General features: G+C 40.9%; 1 protein-coding gene across 5 annotated transcripts in view; it reads left to right on the plus strand.

Moving 5' to 3' along the window:
• The window catches only part of foxp2 (forkhead box P2), a 223,351-nt gene that overhangs the window by 59,585 nt on the left and 147,077 nt on the right, over positions 1-16,689 (plus strand). The gene's annotated exons all lie outside the window — the stretch shown is intronic.

The following is a 16,689-nucleotide window of genomic DNA, read 5'->3' on the forward strand; positions in this document are numbered from 1 at the left end:
TATTTAGATTTTTGCAAATTTATTAAAAATAAAACTTAGAAATCATGTGTACATAGGTATTCACAGCCTTTGCTATGAAGGTCAGAATTGAGCACAGTGGCTTCCATCATCCGTAAATGGAAGAAATTCAGATCCACCAGGACTCTTCCTAGAGCTTGCCGCCCATCAAAACTGAGCGATCAAAGGAGAAGGGCCTTATTCAGGGAGGTGACCAACAACCCGATGTTCACTCTGTCAGAGCTCTAGCATTCCTCTGTGGAAAGAAGAACCTTCCAGAAGGACAACCATCTATGCAGCAATTCACCAATCAGGCCTGTATGGTAGAGTGTCCAGACGGAAGTCACTCCTTAGTAAAAGGCACATGGCAGCCCGCCTGGAGTTTACCAAAAGCGACCTGAAGGACTCTCAGACCACGAGAAACAAAATTCTGTGGTCTGATGAGATAAAGGTTGAACTCTTTGGCGTAAATGTCAGACGTTATGTTTGGAGGAATACAGAATACAGGAATACAGAACCCCATGGTTAAATAACCCTGGTATAAAAAAAAAAATGTCAGTCGCAGGATTTAAACCCACACGCTTTGATTACTAGACAGAAACTTTACCATTGCGCCATAATCACTGTCTCATAACAGGAGTGTGAAATGGTTAAAATCAACAAGCAGATAAACGTATTTTCTAAAGAAAGTGGCATATTTGTCGTAGTGTTGGCCTGTCATATGGTCCTGCGGCACGCCTCTCACTGTCCTGTCAGACAGACGTGACGTTCAGATCACCTGCTTCATGTCCACATGAACTGGTGGTCCATTCCAGCTGGAACAGACTGCCAATGTGCGCACTCTCCAGCCCATCGCAAAAGCGATATGTTTTTATGTATTTCGATGTGAGGACAGCAAGCATACACACATGCATGTCCGTCAAAACACGGTGGATGTTCGGCAGCTCTGATGTCCAGGACCAGAGTTGTCAACAGCTGCCACGCCCCCGTCCGTTCAGCACACAGACCAAGGTGTCACTCTGTGATCAGATGAGAGACGCCTCGCCTGCGGGGGGGTGCGCGAACCACACGCATGCACCTATTGTGGGGGGGGGGGCACGTGACACACGCACACATGTTGGGGGAGCCGGCACTCCGGCACATCACATGCACTGGGCAATTCCACAGTCATGGTGGCACTTAAACAGATTTCACATCCAGCTTGACAGTGATCGTCTGCTGACTGTTTCCATGATGATAGTACGAACAGCCACACATTTTCTCAGTGCCAAGCAAGCGGTGTTGGATGTTCGTGTGTGTCAGCTGGAATTTGGCTGACACCTGCTGCGAGAGGGTTTGATGGGCTCGCACAGGGCACACTGTCTTTCAGCCGCTGGTGTGCGCAAATAATTGTAGCAAGAGGTATACGAGGTGTTCAAGGCAGCTACGAATTTATACGAGGTGTTCAAGGCAGCTACGAATTTACACGTTTTGCATACGATTCCTGCTTCATGTGCGCTTCGGCCAAATTTGCACTATGTGTGAAGGGGCCCACAAAGCTGTTAAAGTAGACCTGCATTGAAATAAATGCAGTCAGATCTTTGGACCAAAAAATGACTTATATTTACACATAAGATCCTTCTGAATGTAGTAAAGTAAAGCTGCAAACACAGATCTGTCATTCAACGGAGAAATCTTAATTTAAAAATGACAAATTTACAGCTAAAATTTAGCCCTCCGCAAACCTGTCATCACATCCGGGACGCTGCCGAGACATCAGGGAAAAGACCCTATCCCAGCATGCATTGCGCGCACCAACTGTAATTTATGGATTTACATCAGTTTGCATCTGCACCTTTTTATTGTCTTATACGGAAGGATCTACTTTTTTTAAAACTTCATATTGTCTTGCGGCACATTTGGTGAGTACACATTTATTTATTTGTGCTTGAAAATTATTTTGGGGGACTTTTTCATACACCCGTTTGACTGAGTGGTGTCACATTGAAAATCTGCTGTCTTTCGCCTCCGGTGTTACTGTCGCGGGGTACGGAGGCGGGACTTGCAAAGAATCCAAGTCATTAAAAAGATATAAACCTCTCTCAGCGGCCACGGAGCTCTGCGGCCACTGGTGGTTGGCTCTCACTGCGGTATTGTATCGCTTCCTGTTCCAGAGCACAGCGGTGTTTTGCTGTGTCTGTTAGCTGTTTAATCTGCGCAGTTAGATTGATCTAGTTACCTAGATAACGATTTGCTTCACAGTGTAATCTTCATGTGCCTTAACTAAAGCACTCCCTCTGCTGAATCACCTCTAAATTATTTACACATTATTCACTTTGTGTGTTTTTAGGACTCCGCTAGCTTAGCACAGCTACTAGCTCTTAGCCGGTTTAGCATGGCGGCTTCTCCTGTCTCTCCCGCACTTTTCTGCTCTGGATGTGAAATGTTTAGTTATTCCTCGGCCTCCTTTAGCAGTAATGGTACTTGTAATAAGTGTAGCTTATTCGTAGCTTTGGAGGCCAGGCTGGGCGAATTGGAGACTCGGCACCGTGGAAAATTCTACAGCTAGCCAGGCCCCTGTAGTCGGTGCGGACCAAGGTAGCTTAGCCGCCGTTAGTTTCCCTCTGGCAGATCCCGAGCAGCCGGGAAAGCAGGCCGACTGGGTGACTGTGAGGAGGAAGCGTAGCCCTAAACAGAAGCCCCGTGTACACCGCCAACCCGTTCACATTTCTAACCGTTTTTCCCCACTCGGCGACACACCCGCCGAGGATCAAACTCTGGTTATTGGCGACTCTGTTTTGAGAAATGTGAAGTTAGCGACACCAGCAACCATACTCAATTGTCTTCCGGGGGCCAGAGCAGGCGACATTGAAGGAAATTTGAAACTGCTGGCTAAGGCTAAGCGCAAATTTGGTAAGATTGTAATTCACGTCGGCAGTAATGACACCCGGTTACGCCAATCGGAGGTCACTAAAATTAACATTGAATCGGTGTGTAACTTTGCAAAAACAATGTTGGACTCTGTAGTTTTCTCTGGGCCCCTCCCCAATCGGACCGGGAGTGACATGTTTAGCCGCATGTTCTCCTTGAATTGCTGGCTGTCTGAGTGGTGTCCAAAAAATGAGGTGGGCTTCATAGATAATTGGCAGAGCTTCTGGGGAAAACCTGGTCTTGTTAGGAGAGACGGCATCCATCCAACTTTGGATGGAGCAGCTCTCATTTCTAGAAATCTGGCCAGTTTTCTTAAATCCTCCAAACCGTGACTATCCAGGGTTGGGACCAGGAAGCAGAGTTGTAGTCTTACACACCTCTCTGCAGCTTCTCTCCCCCTGCCATCCCCTCATTACCCCATCCCCGTAGAGACGGTGCCTGCTCCCAGACCACCAGTAACCAGCAAAAATCTATTTAAGCATAAAAACTCAAAAAGAAAAAATAATATAGCACCTTCAACTGCACCACAGACTAAAACAGTTAAATGTGGTCTATTAAACATTAGGTCTCTCTCTTCTAAGTCCCTGTTAGTAAATTATATAATAATTGATCAACATATTGATTTATTCTGCCTTACAGAAACCTGGTTACAGCAGGATGAATATGTTAGTTTAAATGAGTCAACACCCCCGAGTCACACTAACTGTCAGAATGCTCGTAGCACGGGCCGAGGCGGAGGGTTAGCAGCAATCTTCCATTCCAGCTTATTAATGATCAAAAACCCAGACAGAGCTTTAATTCATTTGAAAGCTTGACTCTTAGTCTTGTCCATCCAAATTGGAAGTCCCAAAAACCAGTTTTATTTGTTGTTATCTATCGTCCTCCTGGTCGTTACTGTGAGTTTCTCTGTGAATTTTCAGACCTTTTGTCTGACTTAGTGCTTAGCTCAGATAAGATAATTATAGTGGGCGATTTTAACATCCACACAGATGCTGAGAATGACAGCCTCAACACTGCATTTAATCTGTTATTAGACTCAATTGGCTTTGCTCAAAATGTAAATGAGTCCACCCACCACTTTAATCATATCTTAGATTTTGTTATGACTTATGGTATGGAAATTGAAGACTTAACAGTATTCCCTGAAAACTCCCTTCTGTCTGATCATTTCTTAATAACATTTACATTTACTCTGATGGACTACCCAGCAGTGGGGAATAAGTTTCATTACACTGGAAGTCTTTCAGAAAGCGCTGTAACTAGGTTTAAGGATATGATTCCTTCTTTATGTTCTCTAATGCCATATACCAACACAGTGCAGAGTAGCTACCTAAACTCTGTATGTGAGATAGAGTATCTTGTCAATAGTTTTACATCCTCATTGAAGACAACTTTGGATGCTGTAGCTCCTCTGAAAAAGAGAGCTTTAAATCAGAAGTGCCTGACTCCGTGGTATAACTCACAAACTCGCAGCTTAAAGCAGATAACCCGTAAATTGGAGAGGAAATGGCGTCTCACTAATTTAGAAGATCTTCATTTAGCCTGGAAAAAGAGTCTGTTGCTCTATAAAAAAGCCCTCCGTAAAGCTAGGACATCTTACTACTCATCACTAATTGAAGAAAATAAGAACAACCCCAGGTTTCTTTTCAGCACTGTAGCCAGGCTGACAAAGAGTCAGAACTCTGTTGAGCCGAGTATTCCTTTAAGTTTAACTAGTAATGACTTCATGACTTTCTTTGCTAATAAAATTTTAACTATTAGAGAAAAAATTACTCATAACCATCCCAAAGATGTATCGTTATCTTTGGCTGCTTTCAGTGATGCCGGTATTTGGTTAGACTCTTTCTCTCCGATTGTTCTGTCTGAGTTATTTTCATTAGTAACTTCCTCCAAACCATCAACATGTCTATTAGACCCCATTCCTACCAGGCTGCTCAAGGAAGCCCTACCATTAGTTAATGCTTCGATCTTAAATATGATCAATCTATCTTTATTAGTTGGCTATGTACCACAGGCTTTTAAGGTGGCAGTAATTAAACCATTACTTAAAAAGCCATCACTTGACCCAGCTATCTTAGCTAATTATAGGCCAATCTCCAACCTTCCTTTTCTCTCAAAAATTCTTGAAAGGGTAGTTGTAAAACAGCTAACTGATCATCTGCAGAGGAATGGTCTATTTGAAGAGTTTCAGTCAGGTTTTAGAATTCATCATAGTACAGAAACAGCATTAGTGAAGGTTACAAATGATCTTATGGCCTCAGACAGTGGACTCATCTCTGTGCTTGTTCTGTTAGACCTCAGTGCTGCTTTTGATACTGTTGACCATAAAATTTTATTACAGAGATTAGAGCATGCCATAGGTATTAAAGGCACTGCGCTGCGGTGGTTTGAATCATATTTATCTAATAGATTACAATTTGTTCATGTAAATCTTCTTCACAGACTAAGGTTAATTATCGAGTTCCACAAGGTTCTGTGCTAGGACCAATTTTATTCACTTTATACATGCTTCCCTTAGGCAGTATTATTAGACGGCATTGCTTAAATTTTCATTGTTACGCAGATGATACCCAGCTTTATCTATCCATGAAGCCAGAGGACACACACCAATTAGCTAAACTGCAGGATTGTCTTACAGACATAAAGACACGGATGACCTCTAATTGCCTGCTTTTAAACTCAGATAAAAATGAAGTTATTGTACTTGGCCCACAAATCTTAGAAACATGGTGTCTAACCTGATCCTTACTCTGGATGGCATTACCCTGACCTCTAGTAATACTGTGAGAAATCTTGGAGTCATTTTTGATCAGGATATGTCATTCAAAGCGCATATTAAACAAATATGTAGAACTGCTTTTTTGCATTTGCGCAATATCTCTAAAATTAGAAAGGTCTTGTCTCAGAGTGATGCTGAAAAACTAATTCATGCATTTATTTCCTCTAGGCTGGACTATTGTAATTCATTATTATCAGGTTGTCCTAAAAGTTCCCTGAAAAGCCTTCAGTTAATTAAAAATGCTGAAGCTAGAGTACTAACGGGGACTAGAAGGAGAGAGCATATCTCACTCATATTGGCCTCTCTTCATTGGCTTCCTGTTAATTCTACAATAGAATTTAAAATTCTTCTTCTTACTTATAAGGTTTTGAATAATCAGGTCCCATCTTATCTTAGGGACCTCATAGTACCAAATCACCCCAATAGAGCGCTTCGCTCTCAGACTGCAGGCTTACTTGTAGTTCCTAGGGTTTGTAAGAGTAGAATGGGAGGCAGAGCCTTCAGCTTTCAGGCTCCTCTCCTGTGGAACCAGCTCCCAATTCGGATCAGGGAGACAGACACCCTCTCTACTTTTAAGATTAGGCTTAAAACTTTCCTTTTTGCTAAAGCTTATAGTTAGGGCTGGATCAGGTGACCCTGAAACCATCCCTTAGTTATGCTGCTATAGACTTAGACTGCTGGGGGGTTCCCATGATGCACTGTTTCTTTCTCTTTTTGCTCTGTATGCACCACTCTGCATTTAATCATTAGTGATTGATCTCTGCTCCCCTCCACAGCATGTCTTTTTCTTGGTTCTCTCCCTCAGCCCCAACCAGTCCCAGCAGAAGACTGCCCCTCTCTGAGCCTGGTTCTGCTGGAGGTTTCTTCCTGTTAAAAGGGAGTTTTTCCTTCCCACTGTCGCCAAGTGCTTGCTCACAGGGGGTCGTTTTGACCGTTGGGGTTTTTACGTAATTATTGTATGGCCTTGCCTTACAATATAAAGCGCCTTGGGGCAACTGTTTGTTGTGATTTGGTGCTATATAAATAAAATTGATGATGATGATGATGCGGCTCCGATTACCGAGACGTGCGGCGCTGCGGAAAGTCTGTCCTTGCAGCTACAGGTGTCACCTGCCGCTCCGCATCAAAACAGCGAGCGTATTCTCTGGACTTGTGCCAAGTTGGCTGCACCTCCATTCAGTAGACAGGGACGTGGTGCCGGCTGCACAGCAGATACGGGGGCGATGTGAGTGGCCCGCTTCAGCATTTACCGAGCACGCAGATTCAGTAAGCGCAGTGGAGGCAGAGAGTGAGGCGTCGGTGAAGAACGTCACCCACTGTCGATGTCGCCACTGATCTGAGCATGCAGAGCTGTATCTCACATTCATTGCAGCTTACTTTTGGATGCTGAAACCAGGATGTGTATAACAGTAACATTACTAACAGATAAAATCAATTTCAGTGCGGGATCGGACTGAAGGCGGGAGCGCTCCGTCTTCTGCCGGACGTCACTGCAATGACCCGGATGTACAAACAATTTTTGCTGAGGGCCAAATTTTAGCTACAAATTTGTCATTTTAAATGAAGATTTCTCTGCTGAATTACAAATTTGGGCTTGCAGATTTACTTTACTGCATTCATAAGGGTCTTATAAATACATATCAGCTATTTCTTTCTGAGATCTGACCACATTTATTTCAATGCAGGTTTACTTTAAATCAGCTTCACGATGAAGTGGCATAGAGGAGGATTTTCTTTTTTTTTAAAAAAATGCAAAATTTCAGCTGCAGTTTAACGGAAGGCACGTGGATACGCGAGATTTAATCTCTTTTCCTGTAAATACATATTGGAAATGTTCATGTATCCATTCCATGATTTGTCTCAATAAAACTGGCTATAAAAGTGGTGATTTAATCCTTCAGAAAAAAATTGCCCCATCCAGACTTTTTGTGTTGCAGGCTTTAAATGCAGGAATGGATGTATATTAAAAATGAAATGAAGTTGTTATTTATTTATTTATTTATTTTATTTTAATTTTCCATGTAATTCCATCTTTTTATGATTTGGGCTAGAATTTAAGTGGCTCATATTCTGAGAGAAAGAAAGGAATTAATTTATTCCTGTAATTAATCATTGGTGTGTTTTGAGCGTAACATGAATTAACATCAGTCAGATTGTTATCTCGCATTGTCTTTAGGAGCCAGTTGCGCTTGATCTTGGTGCATTGCTGTTTAGATGGCAGACTCAGAAGTGAGATTTTTTTAATCAAAGCGTGTGAACAATTATGATAGCAGCATTTGTCCACCTGGGCTTCCTGAGGTGAAACAGGCCAGTGCCTCATTTCTGCAACACCTCCTCTTCCATCTCTGTCCACCCGATCTCCAGCACCTAAACACCTGAAAAGTCTTCAGATATTTTCCTGTATAGTGACAAGGCAAGTGACGACAGATAGATTAAGAGTTTTTAAAATGTTTAACTGTTTTGATTATCAGAAACAAACAGAACAAGGAGTTGTACCATAGTATGCAGAAACCACCAACCTCTGTTGTGGATTCTGGTCAAAGGTTGAGAAAGCAGTGGAAGTAGAAAGCACACAAAGACATGGTATGATTTCACTGAACTCTTTATGAACATAAAATCTCTCCTGGTGCAGTTTGAGCAGCAAAAATAGAATAATGCGAGCTGCTTTGCGTGCATGGTAAAATAATTTGATTGTTTAGAGTAACATGTAAATACATGCATCTGTCTGATCATTTTTGTTACTTTCATGTAAACGATATCTGTGAATTCACCGACCAGAATAATTAATTTCTGACTGGATTCCATTCAGATTGTAATCCTTCTCATATTTATTTATTTATTCATTCATTCATTTTCTGCCCAGATCTGTGTCGTGGTTGCAGTAGACCAATGCTTGGTCCTTCCTTCAAATAACTTAGCTAATGGAGTATGTTGTTGACTGCACGTTTAAGACATTCGGTGACCTATATTAGCTTCTTAAAGTTTTATATGAGGTCATGTTTCACTAAATTACTTTCACAAACATTCAAAATGTTGTCTCTAAAGAAAATTTCAGGCTTTACTCAAAGCTAAAGGGGTCTGGAAGAATTGAACTTCTTTTATCAATTATTTCTTGGGTGCAGTCTCTGAAATTCGATTTTACTTTGCAGGCATTCTTTCAAGCTCTTGTCCATTAGTTCAGTTCAGATGATTTCTGTAGGAAGGGTTGGTTAGTGTGTTGGTTAATTCAAGGGCTGACTCTATGGGACTGCAGGGTTTTGAACCTATGTTCAATGAATGATCCTTCTGTTCAAGTCTTACAATTTAGAGTACAAGTGAAGTATTAATAGCACACATTAAAAGGATTCATATTTTCACCGGGTATTATAGAAAACTGCCTTGTATTCACCGTGGTTCCATTCTCTGCCGTAAAGTGGTATAGGTGACATGGTAATACATTTGCATTGTGCCCGGTGATAAATACTCTGCCAGGTCTTACTCACTCCGCTGCTTCTGAATATGTTCGGACAGCGCCTGCATTGTCAAAGGCACAAGGTCATTCAAAACTCAGGCTCCCTCCCTTCTGCCTTTTGTCAAGCATTTCTGTGAGTGTGATAGTTTTCTCATTATTTAGTGAATAGTTGGTGGTGAAGAAGAAAGAGAGTTTTACATTATGGAAATGATGAAATGGGTTATAATCTCCCACATTTTCATCATAGCAGACATGGGACCCTTGTGATACGGTCCCCCATTTGGCTATTGTTCCAGTCCTCTTTCTGTGTACTGCTTCCTCTCAATGGGCAAAGTAGGTTTTAATCCTGCCTCTCTGTGGAGCGACAATGTTTACTAGCTAGCATTCAATAAGGAGCCAGAAGCGTGACACACATGGCTGTGTCAGTAAATGCTGTTTGAGTCTACTGGAGTAATCTATAAAAAATGGGGTGTTGCTGTCCTGTGAGGAAAATGTGTAGAAGTGTCTCTATTTTCTCAGTGTGACATGTGATTGGACATTGTGTGTTAACCCCTTAAAACTAGAGCAGTATGTGAATATCTACAAAAACCTTCCCTTCTCTGGAACAAAAGAAGTTGTCCTCTGGACTTGCAGAGGACTTGATTGTGGGGCTGATTTTCTTTAGCCATGGCAACAGGCACCAAATAACTATTCTGTTTAAGAGATAACACCTATGTAGAATGGGCGGTAAAGGAAAACATGATAATAGGGAAGGGTTTATTCTAACGTGTGGAAAATGGAGTGAATTTACAATGCAGGTTTGTTTGTTTGTTTTGATTTTTTTTGGTCACCATGTCCATTTATGTTGTGGAAGTAAATTCATGAATATGTTCCATCATTCATTCCCTATACCGATAAGAGCATTTGGCTTGTACAGCAAAAATCAATTACTCAAAAATGGTCTGTGCTTGTAACTCACCAAATTAAAACATGTTATGATGATGAACTGATTATGTGGTGGTTTTATTTCATGCACCAGGTCAATCAAAAAATTAGATTTATTTTGTCTCCACAGTATTAATTACATAAATTAATGATTGCAAACTTGAAACACTGTTCTGAACATTGGTGTTACAAAAGAATCAAAACATTGTTCCGCAATCTGTTTCTCAAGAAAACGGGGCATCACCATATGACCAAATGTCTCTGCCACATTTTGATCAGAGGCTATGCTGCACTATCATGCACGTTGCTTGTTAAAAGATGTACAACACACATACAGTGGTGAGTTGTAGATTAGAGCCAGTCTGGCAGAGTGAAATGTGGACAGTGGCCACCAGATCTCCCTGAGGTGAAGCAGTGCAGCAGTAAAGTGAGATTTTGTATTTTTCCCTGGGTGCATACCCTTATTTTGTTTAGCTAGTGGTTGTTTGCAGTACACACTGATGCCAGATGTGCACATGAGTGAGGTGCAACTACTTTGAGTGCATATTAATATTCTCTAATTTTTTTTATCACATGCATGATCTGAACGCATAGATTTATGTGTGCATGCATGACAGAATGAATGAGAAACATGAGAGAAATAGCTCTCTCCTGAGTGTTTTCTCCCTCCTCCCACTCATTTTTTTCCCATTCCAGCAGCCATAATATCGCATCATATTAATGTCACACCAGTGCATGCAGCTGGTGACAATATGTGCAGGGAAACAGGGTGTACTTACATTGTGAACTCACTGATGTAAGGCGCATTCGAGTGTCACGCTCTTTCTTCAACGCTGGACTTTCAGCTTGCTTTTTACTGGTCGAGGTGCTTTTTCTTGACGGATGATATGACTGCAGCAGGTCTTTTTGCTTTGTGTCTGATAGACGATCTAGCCCTTCGTGATTTTATTGTCTTTGTTTTACCCAAAAATGTCTAAACCAGAAGCCAACTCATTTTTCTGACATTTTAAAATGTTTTCTGTCTGTTTATACAAAATTTAAATAAAAAATCCTGTGATCAATATTGAGGAGTAATAAGCTTTTTCTTTTGGGTATGTCATTTCATCAGAAATTGCTGAAAAATTTGTCAGTCATAAAGCGTGAACCACTTAAAACTTTCTCAACTTTTCCGTCCGACTTTCCTGTGCACCCTATAGTGGAACAGAAGCTTGTATAGTCATTGGATGTTTTCCTGTCCATACTTCAATACACCAACATGGCAACGTTGAGTAATTATTTCCTGTAAATAGGGATTAGAGCTGTGGATGTTGACAGTAAATTGGCTTTCGGAGTGTGCGCTAAACACACCTTTGTGTGGATCAAACACCTTTTTATAAAGAGAGGAGCTGTCTGTACGTACCTCGCTGCCACCGTCACTGCACTTATTCTTTCACACCGTTCTTGTCATGTGTTTACAGTTCACCAATAAACATGGGCTTATTTTTGTCACCGGCTTGTAACGTGTCAGGGAAGTGCATGAAATGAGGTGCTTCAATATGTCAGTGTAAAATCCCAGCAAGAAGACATGTTTGTCTTGCTATATTTTCTTCCTTTTTTTGTTGCCCCATCAAAATAGTTTTTTCTCTTGCTCTTCAGGGCATCAGTGCTGTAGCTGCTAAATCATTAGTGTGTTTTCAGTAGTGTGTCATGGACTATTTTCTCATAGCCAAACTCCCACCCCGAAAGCTGGAGCTTCTGCATGTATCTTATGTGCTGAGGGAGAAATGAAAAACAGTCGTTACGACCTCCACCGATCCCTTCTGACACACAGTCAGTTAAATGGTTTGTAAGACGTTTAATTACCAAATGGTATCATCGTTATTCATCTCATCATTAGATGTGTGATATTAAGTGAGTTGCCTCCCCTGGGTCCTTGTGTTTCACAGATCAATAGATTTAGATGGAGCCTGTGTGTGTAGGGGGGGCAGGTGCAAACACTTCTGAGGCCTCTGAGTTGAACAAATACATTGTTCCTGTGATGCACAGTGGTGACATTCTCTTACTTATTTATGCATATAGCGTTTATATAGGTTAAATTATGCTAATTTTTAGTTCTATACTCAGGCATGGATGGTGATGTGTGACTTTTTTAAATGAATGCGCAGCTCCTGGCTTTATTTTAATGGTGAAAGGATACGAAACAATTGACAAGCTTTGGCACCACAGACATCCCATCAGCAGAGTGCTTGCGTATGCACTTTGGGACACTTTGTTGGTATCAAGCTTTGTTTGAAGGCATTGTAGAGATTGCTAATGCAGCGTGTAGATCTCTAAGGCCCAATAGCCTGCAGCTTGATATCGCCTGTGTTTCCAATGTGACTATGGCTCAGCAGTGATCAGGGACTTACTGCACCACAAGCTGCTATTCCCTGCAGCCGGCACTGCTACCCTGAGTTAATTGTCCATTATCTACTATTATCTAAGCTCTTTGGCTCTGGCTCTCTCATTTTTAGCCATCACCAGTTTCACTCACTCCATAAGGTCTGTCCACTGCATTATTTTTATTATTTTTTTTTTTTGCTTCTTTCACTGGCAACCTTAAACCTCAATCTCTAATAATGAATCCCTTTGTTGTTTGAGTGCCTCAAACATGATTCAGACCATGCAATCAGCAAAGCACCAAATTCCAACTCCTTCACTCAAAGATCTTGTGTGAAAATAATTCTATTTACAACTCAAGATAGAATTTCTTACTGTAATTAAAACAACCAAACATTAAATACAGTCGGGTCCATAAGGAGTTGGACAGCGACCATTTTTGTAGTTTTGCTTCTGTACACCAGTACAATGGAGTTCAATTCACATCAATTTATTGATACAGTATAGCTCCAAATTGCAACTGCACTCACCGGACAAAAGTAAAAGTCCAAATGGTTTAGAATACTTTTCCATGTAATTAACACCCAATATGACGGATTTTGTATAACAAATTTTTGCTCATAGGGGACAAAATGTCCTGTGTGTATTCCCATTAAAAACCCCTTGCATGTACCGCACAGAGCAGTCTGGACGTGCCTAGTAACAGAGGTACAAAATGAAGTTCGGCACTGACACCTACCAATTCAAAGACAGTGGGTACTGTATTTCTTTGTTTAAAAGACTGGGCATTTTTTTTCAAACCGTCCTCAGACCCGGCACCTAAACGAGGCAGGCTGTAATTCAAGGTTGCCGATTATTTACAATATTTTGCTTCCTGCCTGCGCTGTAATAAGGTGTTACGTTTTACACATATCCCTGTGTGTGGCAAAAAAAGACAACAGCTTTAGATCAGAGCCCTCTGCGTGGCTTTGAACTCACACACCTGCTAAATGACGGACCACAAAGGGCTGTGATTTGTCACTTTTACGTTTTCACTCCTTCCTCTCCCGTCTTATTTTAAAGGTTTTTGCACACTGATTACATTTTGATCACGAATCAAATACGTTTGGCATAAAAGTCCACAAATGTGACCAACTTTACAACACAAAGTCAGAAAAAGACAGTCAAATGACCCACAATTCGTGGAGGGATATTACACGTACCATTGGTTTGGAGGTTGATGATTGTATAAAGAAGTGGAGGTCGTTGAGGGACAAATTGATCCAGAAAAAGCTGCTGTTCCTGTTGTAAATTGCCTACAGGCGCAATGGAGAACATTTAAAAGGGTAATGCACACATCAGCGTCATTGCTTGGCCATGGAGTTGGAGAAGCATAAATCAAGTGTTAGGATTTTAAGGTACCACTCTGCAGCGGACTTAAAATAAAAGTGTGACTCCACCAAATGTAATCCTTTCAGTGCACTTAATGTCCGGTGTTTATTTAAGGCAGGCGTTAATTTTTTCAAACAAAGTTTTTAACCCGGTCATTAAATGAGGTAGGTCCCAATTCAAGGGCAGGCGCTTAATCAAGGAAATATGTAAGCCTAATTGGTGCTGGGGATTCCCCGTAAATCGTTCGGTGCCTCCTGACTGCAGCTAATCCCTACATGCATATAACAGATTTTGTCCGTTTTGTACATATAACGGATTTCAGTTATAACGGGCAAAATTCACTGGTCTGCCTGAATCCATTATATGCCATTTTTACTGTGTTTTTCCAAAAGGTTTTCTTGACACAAGTCAGAGAATCAGTTATGCAGCTTCATGGTGAAGTGGAGCAGTGAAGGGTATTCTAAAGAAATTTCAAATTCAGTTTGTCGGAAGGCAGAGGGAAGATTCAAGTCTACATTTAATCTGTTTTCTTCTATTAAATTCCTTCTTTACTGTATCCCATAACAAACCAGTGTCTAGTGATACAACAAAATTTCCACTGTGTACAGTTTTTTTCAGTCACAGCACAGACGCCTATAATAGATCTGCAATAATTAATCGATGATTCATCGATGACTAAATTTATCGGCAGATGTTTTCATCATCGATTAATAATTTTGAGTTATTTTTAAAAATGTAAAAAAAATTGATTTCACCTTCTTAAATGTGAATGTTTTTGTCATTTGATAAGTAGTTTTGTTCCTCCTCTGAATATCTTTGATTTGTGGAAAAAAAACAAACAAACACTACAATCACATCACAGTCATTTAATTTCAGCTCCATTGTAGTGGAATAGCCACCTGACTGCATGTGCTGGATTAAAACATGTGTTTCACATAGTGTTTTGCAGACGCAGAAGGTTCTCTCATTTTGGCATAAATACATGCTTTCAACTGACTTTCCACAAAGAACCCCGTCTTCTGCAGCGTGCTGTTTGGAAAGATGATATGTCTGTCGGCTGAGGTGTTTGAGGAATCCTCAGAAATTTCACTTGATGGCACTGTTTTCCTTTTTGCTCATGCTGAAGCAACAGGGCATGTTTTATGTATGCTGGGCACAATGTGAAACGCCTGGCTGTGCCACAGATATGTGCACCTTTTCTGCTTTCTCTCCATATCCCTGGGCACCAAGAACCCGGCAGAGAGAGAGAGAGAGAGAGAGAGAGAGAGAGACTGAAAAACAATAAATCATCTGTTGCACTATTTCTCTTAAATTATTACTTTTTTAGATAAAACCATTAAAAGCAAATCCCCATTAGCACAGTTAATGCAGGAGTATATAATTTTTTTTAGTGCAGATATATTCATTTTTGGTGCACGTAATGCTTTTTCTTAATAAATAAAAGATAAAAATGCAGGAGGGCTGCCTCCTAAATCTTACATACCTCCTGATTAAAAATGGGACATATATATCTTTTAGTTTAACGTAAATTTGTACGTGGAAATAAAAAAAATCAGAAGAGGGATCCTGTCACTGTTCACCCGTATAAATTAATTAAATTACATTCCTCCTGTGCTGCCAGGCATTACTTTAATAATTGCATCAACAAGCTCATGCATACTATAAAGCCTGGAGTGTTTCTGCACTTCATTTTAATCCATACCTTCCTCTCAGCTTCCGTCTGATATATTCTGATCTGCACCTGCAATTAGTCTTCAGGTAATGAACCCCTCACACTCAGATCTTGATGAAGTCAGCGTTGTTTAGAAATAAATAAAAAGAAATGGGACAGAAAAAAAGTGAAATATGGATGGCCTTTATCTGTTCCACTCCCTCCTGTCTAATGGGGAGAATAGGAGGTTAAAGGAAGTTTAAATAGGTATAGAATGGATGGATTGGGGTGTTTCTGTTGGTTTGTAGAGGGGAGGAGGGGTGTCAAAATCATATTAAGTGCTCACAAAGCAAATTGTTCAGCATTAGGAAGTGTTGGTCTGGTGGTGCTGCCTCATGAGCAGCCGGTAAAGGAGCAATACATCACTGTGAAAAATAACTGGAGCTTGTATTTCAGCGTCGTGCGCATCATAAATAAAGGTGTGCCATGTATAATTGAGGCTCGCACATGGGAGACTTGGCTGGAGATGAGAAATGGAAATCTGTGTACTGGTAAATAGATAATCACTCAGAAGTAATTGAGGTTTTCAAACCCCAATCTATTTTGCCTGCGTGAGCTCGTTTGCATGTTAATCACGTCAGAGATTTCCCTTCATCACAGGGAAGTCCGTCCACTCTTTCCATAACCAGCTTTTAATTGCATTTAAAATGTCACAGAGGTGGAACACATGTAATTTAGCCAGAACTGTGTCCAAATTAATGGGTACTACTGAGACACTCCATTGGACAGGGTTGGAAATGAGATGGGCTGTCCATTGTTTGGGCCTTTATTAGAGATGCCGCCGTCTTCCACTTGTTCTATGATAACATCTCTACGGGAGCTTTTGAAGAGTATATCAAGGCTTCAAAATGAAATCTGACAAGCATTTTGTAGCCGACTTCACCATGCAGTGCTGTAGATGCCAGCGTATTGCGAAATAAGACAGCTGGACTGTAATATGGTTGGCAAAGGAACACCAAAGGGAGGCCAGAAAGTCTAAAATGTTGGGTTTGCAATATGAAAAATGGGGAAAATAGTTTCTTTATTCACTAGGTGTTCTTTTGTGTATAAATTACCGAGATGATGTTTCCATAACACATCTTAGGGCACTCTGGAGATGGGGAAACCTGCAAAACAGACCTATTTAATTTTTCATAGAGGCAGACCATCAGGAGCAATAAGCCAATATTCTTCTTCATCCCTTTTTCC

Source organism: Thalassophryne amazonica, chromosome 22, assembly GCF_902500255.1.
Source record: "Thalassophryne amazonica chromosome 22, fThaAma1.1, whole genome shotgun sequence".
Taxonomy (NCBI): Eukaryota; Metazoa; Chordata; class Actinopteri; order Batrachoidiformes; family Batrachoididae; genus Thalassophryne; species Thalassophryne amazonica.